Consider the following 17,637-nt stretch of genomic DNA (forward strand, 5'->3'; position numbering starts at 1 on the left):
CGTCTCGCATATCTTCAGGTCTAGTTGAAACGTCTTTACAATAATGTCTTTTACGAATACTCACACCAAAAAAGTCCAGAGGCTTCAAGTCTGGCGAACGAGACGGCCACGACACATCTCCACCGTGTCCAATCCAACGATTTGGGAATTGTCTCTGCAACTCATTTCTAGCCGTCAGCAAAAAATGTGCCGGAAAGAGTATAGTGGTCATAACCCTTTCTGTTCCTTGTTCCTAAAGGTATTTCTTCCAATAATAGACCTAATGATTCTTTCAGGAATGTGGTGTACTTCCTACAAATAAGATTTCCTTCGATGAAATAGGGGCCTATAATTTTGTCTCAAGAATCTCACACAATACATTAACCAACCACGGTGTTGGGTGTGCAATTTGCCGCAGCCAATGTGGATTTTCAGTTGCCCAATAATGCATGTTATGCAAATTAACATTTCCATGTGTAACACCATAACTCTAACGCTGTACTGATTTATTTTGCCCTTTGTTTTGTTTAATGTTATATCGTTGAGTTTCTGTAAATGTTGTTGGATTGAATAGATACCATGAGAGAGTTTATTCTTTTCTGTGTAAAAACTTTGATGTCATGGTTTTATTCTATGCAATGTAGTGTATCTATCATTTGAATTCTTTGCCTCATTTGGAGGGAACAAAACTTAATGTATATAATTGTAATTTTGTTTAAATAATATTTTGTAGAAATGTCTATATGTGCAAATGCTATGTTTTATTTAATATGTTTGGTTGCTGTTATGTAAACTGCTGAACTTCACTTACGGTTCTTAGTTATTTTGTATGTAAAAGGTGGTGTGGTTCCCCGTCGGAACGGAACTTTGTAGCGCGCACAAAATGTGGTTGGCATGGATGGAAAGGTGGAAGAAAGAGTCAGTCGGGGACGAGCTACCAAACTATCAACTGCTCATGTAAAAGTTGTGTATTGTGCTGGTTCCGAGAGAGGCTTTTCCTGACGCTTGCCAATGCCTCGAATGGATGCATAAAGAGCTGGAACTATTCTGAAATTGGTATTTATCGTCGCCACCAAGAAATGACAGAGTCCAGCAATTCTACCTGCAAATCCACCTATCAACATGCAATCGCCACCACGTTGCGCAGTCACTGAAAAGGAACCAAGGAACTATAAAAATGTACAGTGAAGGATCAGCTCATGTGGATGATTTATTTGTTTTCAATAATAACGTGACGAAAAGACTGTTTACGAAAACTTACCTTGATTTATCCTCTGTCACATTTCCACTTAGGATTACCGAGTGTCCTTATTGAAAGAACATTGAAGCTCAGTGTTTTACTAATTAATGCCACTTGAAGAAAACTAAGTTAAAGTTAATGTAGCAGAACTGCGTAATGTAGTAAATGATGCTCGCTGAAAATAATTTTTCTATTAAAACTGCTTATTAATATTTTGTTGCCAACTTCTAAAGTGAATGTTCTCAAAACTGTGGCTTATAGAGTTTTGTAAATTAAATGATCACAGTGCAGTCTGTTGAAAATCACCCAAAGGTGAGCTGTTGTCTTATAACTACATCAAGTTGTGTTCTACTGCAGTAAAAGTTGAGAACTATTACTGCTGAAAGTTACATGTTCATGTTTGTTAAGGGCTTGTTTCTTTAGTATATTGAAAGTGTGTTTAGTCTGCTCTGCTACGGTGGTCAAGATTAAGGGCCCCCCTCCATTGAAAGTAGTTCAAATGCACAAAGTTACTTAATTTTAAAAAGTTTTAATTACTCTTGCTATTCAAGTCAAATTCTGTACAATATGGGGTTCCTCTTGTGTGTTAAAAGTGCATATGAATGGTGTAACAGGATCCACAGTTTGTCTATTATGCTCATGCTAGATAACGATTAATAGAAAGACAACTATCTATGAAAACAGTAACTTCTTTATTTAAAAGACAGTGAGAAATAATATGTTAGTGAATTCCATTTAATTTTCATTCTAAGTAGAAAGGTATTTAGTAGTGAGAGACTTAAATCTATATACAATAAATAATTTTGCTGTGAACCATATCCATATTTCATGTCAGATTGGAATATGTTTGAAAAGTAATATTGGACCTATGTCCAATTTACGATTCTACAGTGAATATTAATAGTAACATTATTGAGACCATTCTGTTTGACTAAGTCCTCAAGGTAATAGTGGGTTTCGTTATCTGTTATATTTATGCAAATAGTTTGTTCAGCTCTGTCAGTTCCAACTTCAACGTGAACATATGCAGGTGCCAGAGTTCATTGCACTCTCGTGTGACAAAGTATAAGAGCTGATTGCCCATTGATGTTACTTATTTTCAGTTTCTTGAACAGGCTGGCGACCGTTGTTATTATCATTTTGTTTGTTACTGTTTAAATATTTACGTAATTCTAACTTTCACTTCCAATAAGCTACCTCCGTTAGGTATATCACGGTCAACACAACTTAATTCCTTTCAGAGGGTAACACTGCTCTGCTTCTTTATACTGCAATTCCTTTAATACAAATGATTTCATTTATACGAACTACCTCCAGCTTTGAGGTTATGGTATAACAGTGACAGGCAGAAGTGTTATACATGGTTCGTGAATGTAGCCTCGTCAGTATATAAAATCAAATTAATAAATGTGTCATCCCTCTCAATCTGATGTTGAGCCCATCAGCAACATTAATTGCGAGGTATACAATCCGTACCAGTTAATTCATGATGGAGACTGATATGGTAAGGATGATATTTATGGGGATGCAGAACACGAACAACACTACTCTGGCTCATGCCAGGTTCCCTTGCGATTTGACGCGAACTAACACAAGGATCTCGAACCACAGTGGTAAGAGTACCAATTTCTGTTTCCTCGTTACTAACTTTCCTTTGCCGGATATGTTTCCGATTCGTTAAATATTCAGTTGTTCTCAATTTATAATACACATATTTAAATGTACAACGTGTAGGGTGAGTACGTTGAGGGTATCTTTTAGCGTATAAGTCTATAGCTCTCACTGAATTTCATTGTCATTCTCCGTAAATGAGAAGCATATCGACTTGCTCTTCGAAGGAATACATCATTCATATTCGTTTGATTCGACATTACTAGTCTTACCGTTCCTATTAGTGGTGTATTGCGAAACCTTCGAATGGTATTCACACGTCAATGGCACGTTAGATGGATAGACCCTATTTAGCGAATATTTACTATCTGCACCATATACGAGTGAGAATTGTCAGAGCATGTGATTCGATAAGTGCCGATATGATAAGGAATACCACTCAATCCATGATAAAAAATTGCAACACTGCATTGATACGAACACCTTGTGTTAATGGACGTTCATGCCACCTTTTTGACCTTCGCTGACCTTCATCTCAATAGCCGCTATCAGAAAATAAGTACCGAACTATAGCATCCCATGAAAAAAAAGTTCACTTTCATAACTATGACGCGATCCCACCTAGCAACAGAGAACCAACGTCATATTATGGCCCCCGTTGTCCCATGCAACTTTTGTCCCGCAACCGTTTCAGCTACAATCATACTTTCAGAGCAATAGTTAGTGATTCACCCTGTATATCTGAAAAAGTACCGTCTGTGTGTTGACATCAACCATATGTGGCGATCCCATTAAATATAGACAAATTGGTCCTTTGGACCAGGCAGCCAGTAATCGAATTCGCTGGACCAGTGTAAAGTTTTGTCCACTGTACTGAAGGATGAGCATGTCCCACAGACTACCAGTCACAGTAGAGGGTTCTTGTATTGGTGTAACATAAGCAGTCTGATACATCATTGTTTGCTGTAAAACACTGAAGCAGTCTATGATTACAGCTGTGTACACAGCCATAAATTTTGTTTTTCTGCTATGACTTTGAGGTCTGTGTCAGCTACTAAACCAATATTAACACGTTTTGATCCATTGACTCTCACAGATACTGCACATTACATGATGTAGACTAAGTTGGTCCAACAACACAGAGAATAATTGAAATAAAAGACGGAGCTGGTGTTGACCAGGAACCAGCGATGAGATGGCTGAACTGATCGTTTAATGTGGATGACCATGAAATGCAGAGCAATAAATATATATATATTACCAGTCACAAGCCCCGGTGTGACCCCAAAATTATCGGCAATTACCGTATAGAATTTTATAAAGTGGCCTTTGCTAAAGAGCATCCTATTACCAGCTTGCGGAATGCAATATACAACTACAGAATGGATCGCGTGTTTGACCCTGTGCAAGACTGTTTACGTGTTTGAAAGTTTGGCAGACAGTATTTAGAATGTGCTTCTCTGTACTCTTTACCAATCACAACCATGAGGTATCAGCTAACAAATACCTTACAGATCAGTTGCTCCATTGTTCTTAACAACATTCCGAAGTAATAGCGATACGTAGAGGCTGACTGGATGTCTTTCATGCTTTCCTGGAAAAGCCTCTAAACTGGCATAGATCTGGATTAAAGTATGATAGAAAGTAGACGAAATAATCTGTTGAGAGGGGTTGTAAGGAGTTACGATTTAGTGGTAGACTGATGACGCGTTCTAGAGAGAGGGAGATGTTGTGGCAGATCATTTATCACGCATTTAACATTTTTTCCTCTTTTTTTGTTCTCTCGTGTTGTATCAGTTATGAATTAAATAGCATAGAACATATATACAATTATGTGTTCCGTGTGTGACTTGGATCGCTATCTAACTGCATTCGTTAACATCCTTACCACACTCAGGAGAGGACTTTCTACTAATGTGTGATGAATCGTCTCAACCGACGGAAAACATATTTTGGCACTCTCCTCTAGACGAACGAAGATGTATGCAAAGTACTCCATTTCTCTGCCACATCTTGGACATAAATCGAGTCATCAATTTCATAACTTCAGTGATTTTAAATTAGTAGTGGTGGTTTGTGAGGTACTGCAATACCTGTGTTTACATTTGCTTGACAGATGATGTGTGTGTGGAAGACACTATGTTCTGTTCACAGTTAGTGCAGGATGACGTGTAATTTCACATGTCAAACACTGTTGCTAAGCATTTTTCTATTTCCTCATAAGGCAACGTTGTTTCATACATTTTCCGGTACTGACGATCAACCTATAGGATGCGAGAATAGCATAATTTCCGAACTGTAATCGAATGTAAACAGTGGACGCTACACACCTCGAAACGCTATGTAGTGCATGTATCACAGAGAATCAATGTATTTACTTTCCCTTGGGTGTGGAAGGTCACAGTTTGATCACCTTGTAGTTTCTCTCCATAATGAGTGGGACAGAAAAGTTGCAGAGTGACTATATGTCAGATGTTGGAAATATATTTGATGCATTGGAATATTAACAACTTTTCACTCCACACAAGTAATAAATCTGGAATCACACTGTTTTAACATTATAGCATGCTTATGTTCAGAACTATGTAGCCGCAGAATGTGTGTTTATGTTCTGCAATGATTTCTTTCTTCCCAGTACCTTCTTGGTTTGGAATCCAAACGCTACAACAGTTCTACAGAACCGATAACACATGTGATCTACGTAAAATGTTCAAATTCCTTTCGCCTGTAGCTCTATCATGCATAAATCTATACATATCTTCCTCTTCTTCATAATCGTCTGTTCCATAGTCACAACACTTTCAAATGTACCAGGCTTGTGTCTACTATACACCAAAAAGCAGTGTGACACCCCTCAGCATGCAAGCATCTAAAGACATCGTGTGTAATTGGAAGGGTGACACGATAAAGATTGGCATGGAACAGTTTTGCAGAGCCGTAGTTACATTATTGGAATGAAAATACTGGTCTGTATCACTAGCATTGGTCAGTACAAGTTTGTAACATGTGTTATACTCTTAGTGAAAGCAAACTACTGAAGAGTATAGACTACATGGAACTCAGCTTGTCCTGTTTCTTCACGAGACATCGAACTTAGCGGGTATAGTACCCCATACGTCTAGTCAGATTCAAATTAAATCAGATAGAATGTTGCAGGGAAGGTTGATTAAAGACAGAGGAAGAGTTACAGGACGCATAGAGAGAGGTCTTCTAGAGTTTTGCTCAGAGCCGATAGGATCAATGAAGGGGTAGCTTGCTTCGGAATAGTGGTCAGTGTGCCGGATCCTTGAATCTCCGACTTTATCCCACGAACGCTAGAATACTTTGTGACTCAAGAGGAGAAGGAGATTAGCGTTTAATCTCCCATCTACAACAGGTCATTAGAGAGAGTGCAGAAGCTCGGATTGGGAAAAGACGGAGAAGGAAAATGGCCGTGCCCTTTCACAGGAACAATCCCAGCATTTAACTTAAGTGATTTAGGGAAATAACGGAAAACCTACACATGGAGAGCCAGACGCAGGTTTCAACTTCGTCCTTCCGAACGCCAGTCCAGTGTGCTAGCCACTGTATCACCTCATTCGCTTTGATCCGCAGCTCGGGGCAGCGCATTGCTGCCTCTGGATCACGGGGTCCCGGGTTCGATTCTCGGTCGGGTCAGGGATTTTCTCCGCTCAGAGACTGGGCGTTTGTGTTGTCCGCATAATTTCATCATCATTTGTGAAAGTGGCGAGTCTGTACTGTGTACGGATTGGGACATTGTACGGTCGCTGGTAACCGCGCAGTGGAGCGCCCCACGAACCAAATATCGTCATTATTTGCTTTGTGACTCATGTCCACGTAGGGCAAGAGACAAATCGTTATAAAATTGTACTAAATTTATAAAGTGTTTCGACTAAGAAATGTAGTTTCTTCTCTGCCTCTCTGTTGATAGCCATTGCGCATACTAAGACACAGTATTTGTGTCATGTGATGTAGAGTGTGTAACAGGTTTCGTAATATGTCAACATGGATATAACCCTTGCAAGGTAACGGAGGGGGTGGTTTAGCAATGATACACAAACTGAAAACCATCTGCAGTGTCACTGACTGATAGCTTCACAAGATCGATGTAATGAGACGTTTCTTTGATGTGGCAACTCGTTGAGAGTGGCGGTTTGTACCTTGATTAATTGCATAAAATGTGTTGAAATTAGAGAAAATGTTTTAAAATTACGAAAATTGATGGAAAATACGTAAAACTGATGAAAGTACCTACCGATGAAGGTACCTACACGGTCGCCTGGGTGTATGAAAATCATTGCATTCCTCCACTAGTGGGATTCACAACTGATGGTGCATACTGTCCACGCTGTATAGGCTTAGGTTATGCACAATCCCCCTTGTTCCACATGAGGTTATCCACTGAGAGTCATAAAAAAATGCAGTGTTCAAAGATTTGAAGGTCAGGATGACTAGCACCTAGGACACCAAAACAGTGATCACGTACTTGAGCTATTTGGAAACGCTCCACAATGCCGTAAGCCCTTCCAGATTTCATATACTGAGATGCCTTCCCATTTTTTTCAATAAGAAACACTGTCTTTTATTTCAATTGTTCTGTGTGTTGTTGGACCATTTTAGTTTACTCCATGCGATGTTCAGCTTTCTGTGGGAATCAATTGACCAAAATGTGTTCATTGTGGTTTAGCAGCTGACATAGTTTTTATCATTTGTATGTTTGCTGCATTGGATGTTAAAGAAATAAGGAGGAGTGATGGGGAGGGGAGGAGAGGGGGAGGGGGAGAGGGCGAGAGACAGATAGATAGATAGAGAGAGAGAGAGAGAGAGAGAGAGAGAGAGAGTGAGAGAGAGAGAGACAGAGAGAGATTGTGCTGTCAGTAAAAAGTGATACCATTACACTCTAGTATTTCTAGCAACATAATCATAGGATTACGATAAAGGAGACTGGTACAGGGAGATATTTATAGACTGTCGTTCGGTATCGGTGAATTGTAGGTGTTAATGCATCCGAATTTTTTTGTGCAGTCCATGTATACTCTGCATGGTTATGGATTTCCTCCTATACATTATTGTGCTATTCTTCTCTGCCTGTCAGCCTGGTAACTGATGGAATAGTGCTATTAGAACGTGATGCGATTTCGAGAGAATTAGCAAGGGTCTGCGACTTGACTTGTGATACCAGTTCGTCTGCTCTGGCAAACGCCGACTATCGTGCAAGAACGTACATAACATATGTAAAAGACTCGAAGGCTTTTTTATTGTAGTTACGTCCTTCATTCCTCGGCGAATGTGTGATAGCGACGATGAGGCGGCAGGGTTTTGCTACTGGGATGCTGCGGTAGGCCGTGCAGAACGACACGCAGCTGGTGTGGATGTGGACATACCTTGATTTTTCTGATGCTATACAGCTATGAATGATAATCACGGTACTTGTCGGGGATGTTACGCTATTGGAAGGCAAAGTTACTGTGGCTCGTGTTCTGACATCTAACCGGACGAGCGTTGGGAGTGATCATACTTCTGTTCCCTTAAAAAATTATGTATGTGTAGCTGGAAGAGGCGGGGGTGTAGATCTGTGGTGATGGATTGCGATTGCAACGCATTGACGAGTATATCCCACCGTAAACGGTCATTGATTCACTTTGTAAGCAGCTACACAGTAAAGTAATGCAAGGGTTCAACTGTGTGTACTATAGTGTAGAAACAGGGCAGGAAATATGGATGTAACATCATAGATTCACAGAATGGCTTCTCCCCTAAGTAGATCCTCACATGTTCTTTCTTTCACTATCTACTGCACTGTTTGTTACAGTACACCCACTCATATCACTGATATCTTTCCAATCCTTCAGTCCGCGAGAATGCCGTCGATTGTCGATTAGCGCCGTACATCGTGCTTTACAACATTTGGTTGAGAGACTTTTGGTGGCACGTTGCACCTCCCAGAAATGCTGGCTGAAAATACCTGCAGTCTATTCTCGAATGTGATTCGCGGGAAGACTATGACGTAACTTTGTAGAGCAGAGGAGAATCGCGACAACTAGCTGATGTGAGTGTGGACATACCGTAATTTTTTCGATGCTACGCACATATAAACGATAACTGTACTGCATATCTGAAATGTGTATATGTTGGAATGTAAAGCTATTATGCTCAATGTTCAGCCATGTTTAAACAAAAATGATGTGGGTGGGACTAAGTCCATCTTAAGGATGGTGTAGATTTGACATGGAAAATTGTGATTTGAATGCATCAATAACCATAAGGGGCATGAAAGATTTTACGTGCAAAATTATGTCCAGTCATCATAAGGAAGATGTAGATTTACACGGAAAATTGATATTTCCAGAGCCACAGTTGTCAGGAGGAGGTATGTCCGATACTACGTTCATTGTCAAATGTCACCATATTAGTGCAGTAATCATAATATTTATCTGTAATTTAACTGTTGAGTATTTGATTGGTTTCCTAGGACGACATCCCTTGTTGTGTAGATGCATGGCAGAGGTAGAGGGTAGCCACAGCAAAGGGACATTTAAGGCTTAAGGTGCGAGCCACCACTGAGGCTCCCAAATTGGTCCGGCGAAATACGGGGCTGCAGTTGACCTCACTGTGTCGCAGTGTCGATGTGTGTTGCCAGAGCCACCAGTTTCTATGTGGATGTTTGAGAAGACTCAATATCGATCACTGACAAGGGCTTGTGCTGGACGTATTGATAACATTAAAATTCCTGCTGCTCCAGTCAACCTGGAAACCCCCACAGCTGGACACTCCTCTGGCTGCAGATCTGGCACAATCGCCGAGAAGCGCGTCCACAGTGGGGACTAGCACTGTGCGAGCTCTGGCCTGTGGACGTTGGGGCATGAGTGTGCAGGATGTATGAGTGTCTGCTTGAAGGCGTATGCGACACTCATCGGTGTTGAGAACGTGATGCCAATCCTGAGGGGTCCATTCGGCACGTTGTTGGGCCCATCTGTACCGCGCTGCATGGTGTCAGGGTTGCAAAGATGGGCCTCGCCAGGGACGACAGGAGTAAAGTTGCGCATTATGCAGCCTGTTGTGCACAGTTTGAGTCGTAACATGACGTCCTGTGGCTGCACGAAAAGCATTATTCATTATGGTGGCGTTGCTGTCAGAGTTCCTCCGAGCCATAAGGCGTAGATAGCGGTCATCCACTGCAGCAGTAGCCTGAGCGAGGCATGTCATCGACAGTTCCTGTCTCCCTGTATCTTCTCGATGTCCGAAAAACATTGCGTTGGTTCACTCCGAGACGCCTGGACACTTCGCTTGTTGAGACCCTTCCTGGCACAAAGTAACAATGCGGACCCGATCGAACCGCGCTGTTGACCATCTAGGCGTGGTTGAAATGCAGACAACACGTGCCGTGTACCTGCTTCCTGGTGGAATGACTGGATCTGACCGGCTGTCGGACCCCCTCCGTCTAATAGGCGCTGCTCATGCATGATTGTTTACATCTTTGGACGGATTTAGTGACATCTCTGAACAATCAAAGGGACTGTGTCTGTGATACAATATCAACAGTCAACGTTTATCTTCAGGAGTTCTGGGAACCAGGGTCTTGCAAAACTTTTTTTGATGTGTCTATAATTGTTTAGAAGATATGTTCTCTAAACCTAAAATGACAAATTGCGTTTCGGGATGTGTTTTATAACCCTTAAGGGTGAAACTGGGCACAAACAAAACATACAGTTTTTCCCCTTTTCACACCCCCCAAGTTTCATTAAGATCGTTTATTAACACTTGGAAGTGTCCTTTTGTGAGTGGGCGGAACGTGGAAGTTGGTGCTCGTTGCACTGCCGTCTCATTATGCCTTACAGGCAGGTTTGAGGGTTTGCCCACCGTCGAGAGTACGTATGAGATATCTGCGACTGCGCAAGGCGCCTCATCTTGTACTGTGTCAAAATGTTTGACATGTGTTTTTGGTCTATTTGTTGCCTCCACATTTTTGCAGAGTTACGTAAATAATCGTGAATTAGGAAGGAAGTTAATTCAAAATTGTATGAGGATAACTGTTTATACATTCTTACTAAAATGCGGCCCGGGGTAGACGTGCGGTCTAGGGAGTCTCCTCAAGGTTCGCGAGGCTTCCCCGTTGGAGGTTCGAGTCCTCCGTCGGGCATGGGTGTGTGTGTTGTCCTTAGCGTAAGTTGTTTAAGTTTGATTAAGTAGTGCGTAAGCTTAGGGACCTCAGCAGTTTGGTTCCATAGTCCTTACCGCAAATTTCCAATTTGTGCTAAAATCAGTTACAGAAATCCAGTACGAGGAAGGCTTTCTCTGAAAAACCGACGCAGAAAAGCACGGATAATGTAATACGGAAACTGCGGAGTCCAGAGATCACCTGGCGCTGCGATCTGGCCGCTACAAGAATGACTGACAGCCATCCAATATAGGAAAGCGATTATTGTAAAATTGCAATATCGACACATTTTTATCTAAAAGTATAGCTCCTAATGCAATCAACATTAAGAGATAGTTGGAGCTTTCTTGACCAATACACATTGCAGATCGTCCTTGGGAGGGTACTTGGCTCAAGAACTTTAAGTTCAGGAGCGGGAAGTCTAACTACGTGTATGAAGGTTGGGGTCAGCACGCTCTGATTCCATGAAAACAGGTTCCTTATATTTATAATCTGGAATGGTGGAGCATGAGAGCTCATGCTATAGCTAGGAAGATTAAGCGTTGATGCAAATAAGCAGATTAATACAAAAAGTTTAGTTTGTTCTTATTAATTTTCGGTGTTTTAGGAATTTATATTGGTATTGTGAGTTTGATTGGACGGAGAATCCGATTAGTTTCCTTCAAAATAAGGCTAGTGGATCTATTGGCCCACTCAAAGGAAATTGAGTGATACCTTTCCTTTGATTTAAAAGTTGTGTTGGTGGTTGGGGTTACTTTAGCAAGGTGACTTCTCGAGGAGAAACAGTGGTTACTGTATTTGATATAACAGTCCCTAGCAATGAGCAAATCAGGAATCTCTGTGACGAAAGACTGCAGAAAGCGTTGAATAACGATATAGCGGTGATCTTCCCAACCTCTTGAAGTTTGGAACAATATTTGGAGACTGCTATGTGTCTGTGCCGTAATTTGGCGAGTGATGGAGTGAAGAGTGACCGTTTTTAATTTTGAGTTCATTAGTGGAGTTCGTGATTTGTCAACGCCTGAAGATGTTTGGCATTGTCTGTGAAGTGTCTTAAGGTACATGTAATGTAGTGGTGACACTTAGAATTTTTGTAAAATTTTTGTTGTTCTTTCGATTCCGTTGTAGGGGATTGAACTGATTTGCTGGCACTCGGTAACTACCTTCCGTAAAAGGTGAAAAGTACTGAGAGTAACTGACAAAATGAACTACAAACACAAAAAATAATATATTATAGAAATCAAAAACCTCAAATCAGTGGCCTCACTTCAACCTATATGTTTTAAGGAATATACAGTGATATATTTCGAGTGTATTTGTCGTCAAGTGACACATTACAATGAAATTTTTGTGACTTCTTTAATTGGGACTAACTGACTCAAATGGAGAAAATCGAATATCTTGAGAGGTTTCAGAACAAAATTGCCTTTGAAATTTCCTGGCAGATTAAAACTGCGTGGCGACACTCAAACTCGGGACCTTTGCCTTTCGCGGGCATGTGCAGTTCTGCAAGTTTCGCAGGAGAGCTTCTGTGAAGTTTGGAAGGTAGGAGACGAGGTGCTGGTGGAAGCACAGCAGTGAGGATGTGGGCTGAGTAGTGCTTGGTAGCTCGGATGGTAGCCGGCGCCGTAGTTCAGCGTGCTCGGTCAGAGGGTTAGCCGCGCTCTGTAATAAAAAAACTGAGTTAATAGATCAACAACGAACTTAAAAGGGGGTCTTACGGCGTCCACCCCGACCTGATGCAACGAACAAAATGATATTTTTTAAAAAAAATGGTAGAGCACGTGCCTGGGAAAGGCAAAGGTCCCGAGTTCGAGTCTCAGTCCGGCACATAGTTTTAATCTGCCAGGAAGTTTCATATCAGCGCACGCTCCGCTGCAGAGTAAAAATATTATTCAGCAAGATTGTTTTTACTCTGCTTTATGCAGAATAAGGAAATGAAATCAGTTTTCTCATTCTTTATCATAGTTCATACTCAAGGGTCATAAATATTATTGCTTTAAATACAATGAAGTAGCGAAACGTAGTATCAACATCGGTGATGTAAGCAAAAGGCAAAGAGATAATTTTCATTCACGTAAGCTGAGCCTTTCTATGAAGTATACAAGCTACTTAATATTATACTACGAAATGTAATCAATTTACTACAAGGAGAGATTAGCGTCAACAAAGTATAGAGTTTACAGAAATGCAGTTTCAAGTTCTCTGTATATTAAGAATGGAGATCAATGACTTAAGAAGTAGTAATCCAAACTCGTTCAAGTACCTTGACTGTGGACTAATAAAGTAGATCCATCTTAAGGACTGTGCGTGAATTCTGAAGTGACCAAAACTGTTGCGGGTTTTGCAATGAATTGTTAATAACTGGTAGATGTTACCATGATTTTTACTTGGATTAATCATTCGTCGAGTAGACGTCATTTTTTTAGAATTTTAAACCAGTTGTGTAGCAGAGACACGTTTAATTCTGCAGTGAGTTCTGTTGAATACTAATAAGCATAACGAATTCTGAATATACAGTTGTGACAAAAAGTATAACGAGAAACAATAGTTTAAGAATTCTCACTAAATCTGTATCAGAACAACAAATTGTTCTACTACGTACTGGAATCTGTGAAGTACATCAGCTGCGCATGCGCACATTATTTATTAAAGTATTTCTTTTTTCTCGCGTACGTGCTACGACTTGTTATAATTGAGCGGAGTGTAATTATTGTTCGATAATGCCGTCACTAAGATCAAATTACGGTACAACATTAAATCGTATTAAACGAAAGTCGAACTTGTAAGCTTCGCTCGACAGTCAGGCCAGGCGCCACAGTGTGCCAAGTGTCGACTCTGGCTGTCAGGACTGGTCAGTTGTCAGACCACCCTGAAAAGCGAATCAGTAGTGAACAATGAAACTTGTGGATTATATGAGTGCTAAATGTAACAATCAGTTAGCATTAGTGAGTTTAATTGTTTGTTGTGAAAATAAGAGAGATTATTGAAATCTTATGAAGAGCATAGTGTTCTAATACAGCGTCTGGAGTTTTCTGCAGAGTACATTATTGTGGAGTTGGCGCCGGCGTCTGCTTTGCCGTATCAACTGACGGGAGTTCGGGGAGACGGCCGGCCTTCAGCCGCGGCTCTTGACTGCATCCGAAGCACACGTTCCCAACGAGGCAGCGCCGGGGGCGAGGCCACGGGCGGGGCAGCGTCACTGCTGCTGAGGGGGAGGCTCAATATACAATTCAAGTATCAGATACGTCTTTGTATTTTCTGTGAGCTGAGTGTTGCAAGTTTACAGTGTTACGCTGTACAATCAGTGACTATTTAACCTGGAGCGGAAGAGTTTTAAGTGAACATTACAGATATTTGCGTCTTCATGATTAGGCGATTTATCCTATTCTCTCCGAGGTTGCAATGTGGACGAGTCAGCGAGAGATTATTTCGAGAATTTAATAAAACGAGAACAGGAGAAGGTCCAAGACCCGATGAGGGAGTCCGAAGATTTAATAACAGAAGGTTAAGAGCAGGTCAGAAACTTGATAAAGAAAGGGCAGGAGGCCGCGGAAAAACATAGAGGAGATTTGATGAAGGGAATGAATAAAAGTTTTCCGATGGACCAAAGAACTCCGTGAGGATCACGTATTGTTAAATAATGAAGTGTCAGACTTATTACAGCTGAATGCAGTGTAATTAACGTCCTGTAGTACCGTAATTAGTATCAAAGTACGGTTCAACATGAAGTCGTATTAAACGAAAGTCGAACTCAGAAATTTCACTCAACAGACAGGGCAGGTGGGCACAGTGCATTCTGTTGAGACTTGGACCCATCTCAACGAAACCTCCGGACCAGCGGAGAGGGTGGATCTGGCGGTGACACTGTGAGCTCCAGCGTCAGCCACGTGGCGCAGCGTCCCGGCGAAACAGCGGGCAGGTCGGGGAGGCGGGACGCTCGCTGGGGTGTCTGCTCGGAGACGTGGAGGTGGCTGTTGGCGTCAGAGGGTGAAGCCGGGTGCAGGTCGTGGCCGAGAGGCCACGCTCGGATCCTACAGGCCGCTGGGCCAAATTCCGAAGGCTGGAGGCTGAATTACAGTCTTGCTATATTATTTCCACAACTGATCGCAATAATCTGGTTTCTATCCGAATGGAGGGCTTGAACCAGAGGCTCAGACCATTCTGTGACATTCAAAATGACTAAGCACAGCAATCAGTCGTCCTTCCCTTTCAGGCTTTATTAAATTTCTGCTAGTAACCAGACAATCTTGTCTGCCGATTTCTAGACCTCTGATGTCGAATGGGGAACAGTAAGACCCCTCCCTCCTACCCCATGATAGGTCTGGGTCCACAGCATGTGGGGAACAGCTGTTGTAATACGTATGGTGTCAACATCTCTTCTTTTTAGGACAGAGGAACGTTTCCGCAAGTACACCGAAAAGTACATACTGATTTCGAAGGGGCGCGAAAACCATCCCCACTAACTACAGACGGTAACATTTTTTACTACTGATAGAAATTAATGCAGGATTGTCTATGGAGATGGCCTAGAAATAGTCCCAGTACAAGAATATCTAGTGATGTTAGCACAGATTGTGATTAGGGATAGACGCCGAGAACTTTTCAGTATCAACAAACTTCACCAACAGTCGTATTCGTTCAGATATTTTATTTTATTCTTAAAGTTTGGAGAAGTTTATTGACACTGAAAAGTACTCACCAGCCGATGTCCTCTGGCCATGACGGGCCAATAGAGACAAAAACTTGGACAGGGTCAAGTACGTCTTGCAGGACTACAGTGGTCTAGCGGTTTGATTTGAAAGTTTACACGCAAGTACACGCGGCTGAAAGCTTGCACCCTGACAGCAATCGCTTTAACTTGTACGTCTTTCACTTGTCGACCTGGCCATGCGTCTGCTAAATTAAAGCTGCTCTCTGACAGCGGTCGCTTTAATAGCCTGCATCGGAGGTTATAGGCTTTATCAGAATGTTTGATAAAAAATTGAATGCTGAGAAAATTTATAAAACCGTGACCCTGTCGTTATAGTTATGAATGATTAATCTATACCAACACCGATTTAATCTTTAATAAAAACGACAAGAATATATTAATCTTAAAATAGGACAAAGAACACTAGTTAAGCGAGATATACATAGATACATCGTAAACAGATGGCAACAGAACCGACAAATTATTAGCACTATACTGTGTGGCATTAGCTTGGCAAAGACTAAGGTTCATCTGTGTAATTTATTTACCTGGTTCAAAACGTGGATACCGTAATCTGCAATTATCTAACGCTGAATAGACTTTGATGGGTCTATTCTAAACAGAAGTTACACTACGGTGGTGCAGCTGACAACAAGTGATTCTGTTTGCCCTAAGAGGCCGGAGCAGCAGCACTGCACCCCTCTCTGGACGTGCAGCGCCGTCTCAGGTGACGGCTGTGGCGCGGCCGGCGGCAGAGTCACGGCGTGCAGCGCCTGTAACTCGTCACCGAGAGCACCAAGTCCGTGAGACGGATCGCGGAGTCCTGAAATGTTGGCAGATTCCAGCGCGTGACACTCCCGTTCGCCAGTCATACCAGGGGCCAGTTCGACTCACTTATACGGCAGTACACACAAGGAAATCAAACATAAAGGCGGCAGACGTAATACCAATAAGGTTGTCCTCAGCACAGAGAGTTGGCGCCCAGACTGCCGGTACAGCTGAGGCGTCGTCACAGACCAGTGCCAGGTCGAGGGTCCCGAGTGCGACAGCCACACGTAACGAGAGTCAACACCAAATGTCGCTCTCCAGACCGGAGGCCGAATCCTATGTAAGATCGCTGAGCGGCTCTAAGGCTCCCGATCACTCCTTTGTTGATCACTCTAGTGTACAGCTGAAAATAGCAAAATAAAAGCCCAAGTTTTAAATCTCACGTTCAAGAAATCGTTTACACGGAAGAATCGTACTAACATACCGTCATTTCAGAATGAGATTTTCACTCTGCAGCGGACTGTGCGCTGATATGAAACTTCCTGGCAGATTAAAACTGTGTGCCGGACCGAGACTCGAACTCGGGACCTTTGCCTTTCGCGGGCAAGTGCTCTACCAACTGAGCTACCCAAGCACGACTCACACCCCGTCCTCACAGCTTTACTTCTGCCAGTACCTCGTCTCCTACCTTCCAAGGCTGTGGCTAAGCCATGTCTCCGCAATATCCTTCCTTTCAAGAGTGCTAGTTCTGCAAGGTTTGCAGGAGAGCTTCTGTAAAGTTTGGAAGGTAGGAGACAAGGTACTGGCAGAAGTAAAGCTGTGAGGAAGGGGCGTGAGTCGTGCTTTGGTAGCTCAGTTGGTAGAGCACTTGCCCGCGAAAGGCAAAGGTCCCGAGTTCGAGTCTCGGTCCGGCACACAGTTTTAATCTGCCAAAAAGTTTCATACCGTCATTTCACAATCTGACAGGCTCCGCCGGCCGCTGGTGCCGAGCGGTGCTAGGCGCTTCAGTCTGGAACCGCGCGACTGCTACGGTCGCAGATTCGAATCCTGTCTCGGGCATGGATGTGATGGATGTGTGTGATGTCCTTAGATTGGTTTGGTTTAAGTACTTCTGAGTTCTGTGGGACTGATGACTTCAGATGTTGAGTCCCATAGTGCTCACAGCCGTTTTGAACAGGCTCCCGTACG

Source organism: Schistocerca cancellata, chromosome 6 (genome assembly GCF_023864275.1).
Source record: "Schistocerca cancellata isolate TAMUIC-IGC-003103 chromosome 6, iqSchCanc2.1, whole genome shotgun sequence".
In the NCBI taxonomy this organism is placed as follows: domain Eukaryota; kingdom Metazoa; phylum Arthropoda; class Insecta; order Orthoptera; family Acrididae; genus Schistocerca; species Schistocerca cancellata.